The 3,098-nt window shown below is 40.7% G+C and overlaps 1 pseudogene; it reads right to left on the bottom strand.

Moving 5' to 3' along the window:
- Nucleotides 1–810: 810 nt before the first annotated feature.
- Nucleotides 811–2,743, bottom strand: LOC100442104 (coilin-like; annotated as a pseudogene).
- Nucleotides 2,744–3,098: the final 355 nt, after the last annotated feature.

The raw sequence follows: 3,098 nt of genomic DNA, 5'->3' as shown, positions 1-3,098 counted from the left end.
GCATTTTTTTTAAGTTCAGTATGATTTTATTTAAAAATGTGTACAGCTGAAGGAGGGATCTGATCTTTTGTTAAATGAAACCAATTTTCACAGTATACATTTGGCCATTTCAGCTTTGTAGTGAATAATAACAGAAAAGGAAGTTTCTGTTCAAGATCCTCACTCCAGCACACTCAGCCAGGTGCCTGGCAAGATGACACATTTCCTGGTCTGAAGCTCACAGCTAATCCTCTCACTCAAGTGGAACACCAGTTCTCCAGGCATAAACACACACACACACACACACACACACACACACTTCTTATTTTCACTGCTCTACACAGGGCCCTGAGAATCCTTAATTTTAAAGTTGGGAAAAACATGAAAGGATTCCTTACCTCATTGTCTGCGACAAATCCAACTACCTTTTAACTCTTAACAATTGCAAGTATAAAAATACTTGAAATTTACAAGATGCTCCATTTAATGGAACAACTCAAATGCTAAAAAAATTAGGTCAAGTAACATGCTTTAATATTTTTAAATGTTACTTAAAACTTATTGAGACAAGATACGCAGCACATTCTTGGTATTATAAACTCCTACTGACGACTGCTACTTGATGGCCAAAAACATTTAAAGAAAGAGAAGAAACCACACTGGTATAAAACAATGTCTGCAGGGAATGTCATGTTTTACATTTTGGTAACTGAAATTAAACCTCACAAAAAAACCAAAGATCTACAAAACCGACACCCATGTCATTTTACATGATGAGGTAGATTGTTTCCTATGCAGTAAAGTGAAGGTAACAAAAAAATCTATACGACTTCCAAATCCTCTTAAAAAAAAAAGTTCGTGTTATAGTCACTTTCACAGACAAGACATTCATAAACTATAAGGTGGAGAGGTCATACTCAGGCAGGTTCTGTACTTGATGTGTTACTTGGAGATTCAATTATCAGTCTTGGGTCAATCAACTCTCTCCAAAATACAGTGATTTTGCTCTTCTGTGTCACAGTGTACTCCACTACCTCGGTTCCATTTTCATTGTGATAAACTAAATCAAATTTCCCAGGTTCTCTCAAGGCAGGTAAGAATGAAAGAATTTCTGTATCTACTTGCTGGATCTCTGGGTTGTGGCTTAATATTCTTCCTTCCTTGTAGTCAGAGACATCAGGAGAGTAACTGGATGTTAGTTCCAAAAGCTTAAATGCAATCTTTTCTCCAACTAGAGAGGCAGCTGCTAACAGTGGTAACAGACTATAGTCCTTCTTGTGTGTCTCTACTGGATTCTGGATAATAGTAGATGAATTTGTTACCACGTCATTTAATTGCTGTTGCCTCTGGTTGTCAATGCTTCTATTTATAACACAGGAAACAGGATGCCCTCATCCTCGACCTCTCTCCCGCATGCCCCATTCCCTAGCTTCCTTCCAAGAAAAAAGGTTCTCTCCTCTACCCCATCCTGTTCCTAAACTAGCGGGGAGAGACACACTGGGAGAAGGACCAGGAGACTGTCCACCACCATTTGAGCCAGAATGCCTCCATCCAGCAGCACCTTCAGTCTGTGATGACAGCCCTAGGCCTGGACAACCTCTTCCTGCAAAAAGGCCCACTGTCTTTAAGAAACCCGCAGCACACTCCGGGGTGCTCAATGACATCAAGCATTGGTCATCTGACTCTGAACTAGAGTCTGAACTAGAAGACGTTCCAGAGGTCTTGCCCTTTCTGGGGGTAAGGCTAAAGCCAGGTTTTGTAGCCAGTTTGTCTGCAGTTGTATTTTTGGTAGAAGGTTCTTCCTTTGATAACTCAGTTGGTAATTTCTCTGAGGAATTTCTGGCCTCCAAAGTGACTTTGCTGGGACCATCACTGATAGATTCATCACAAGACTCAGACTCCGAGGAGGAACTGGGACTCTCTTTTGAGCAAACGCTTACACTACCTTTCCTTTTGGCTTTAACAAGCTGTTTCTAGCAGAACCATTTGGAGAACTACATCTCTGATTGGCCCAGTCTTTTACTGCCTGTACTTTAGGAGACTTGGGATTCTTGGCCTTTTTTTTATATTCACATTTCTCCTTTCTTTGGTGATTTTCTTTTGGTCTCTTCATTATCATCACCCACTGTGCCACAGGTTGCTATATTTTTTCTCTCTTTTTTTTTTTTTTGGCTGACAGTCTGATCTGTGACAGCTTTTCATTCCAGATCCAAGACCTCATTATTGTTATTGTTCTCTTGCCTCTTCCAATGCTTCTTTGAATATTTGTAATCTGGTTCAGTTTCTTCATCCTCCTCTAACTGAAATGCCCGCTTCTTTGCTTTTCTAAGAGATAAATTAGTGTCGCCATTACTGATGACTACAGAATTCTCAGCAACTCTTTTCTCTTCTAATTTAACTCTGAGGCAGTCGTTGTCTCTCACCAGGCGCGCGCTCTCGGCGGGGGGCAGGACCCGCCCTCCAGGTAGAGGCCTAGGAGGGCCGCATAACTGAAGCTGAAGCGCTGGCGGATGAGGCTAATGAGATCTGTGACGACTCGGCATCTGATCAAGTCGACCAGAAGCCAGAAGACCCTAAGGTGCGGGGTAGCTGGCGGCAGGTAATCAAATTGAAGCCGTAGCCTAACCGTCTGGGAAGCTGCCATCTTGCTCGGTGCTCAATGGAAGCCAATCAAGAGCATTTTTAAAGGTTATAATTTCATTCTGACAGCTTTTCCTCTAACCATCTCTCAGGCAAGCTCAGGCAAGTTCGTTCCCCAGTTAAACACTGGAAGACTGTATTTAAAACTTTTATAAAATAAACAATGAAAACGTAGAATTTAATTGGCAAAAATCTACAGCAAGCTTTGCATTCATAATATAATATATAATATTTAATAATAATGGATACATGTCTTGAATGCTTATTAGGTGTCAGAAGTTTTTTATGGAGTACTTTTCATGGATTATCTCATTTAATTCTTCCAGCATCCCATAATTAGTCTGATATCACAGAAAAGAAATTAGCCTAAAAAAGAGCCACACAACTCTTACAAAGAATAACTTGATTGTTGAGTGACCAAGGCAAGAGTCTGGTTTACATGTATCTGACTGCAGAGCCAGCTCACAATGCTGAGTACA

Source organism: Pongo abelii, chromosome 1 (assembly GCF_028885655.2).
Source record: "Pongo abelii isolate AG06213 chromosome 1, NHGRI_mPonAbe1-v2.0_pri, whole genome shotgun sequence".
Taxonomy (NCBI): Eukaryota; Metazoa; Chordata; class Mammalia; order Primates; family Hominidae; genus Pongo; species Pongo abelii.
The sequence above is the reverse complement of the archived record's forward strand: the minus strand, read 5'-3'. Positions and strand labels throughout refer to the sequence as shown.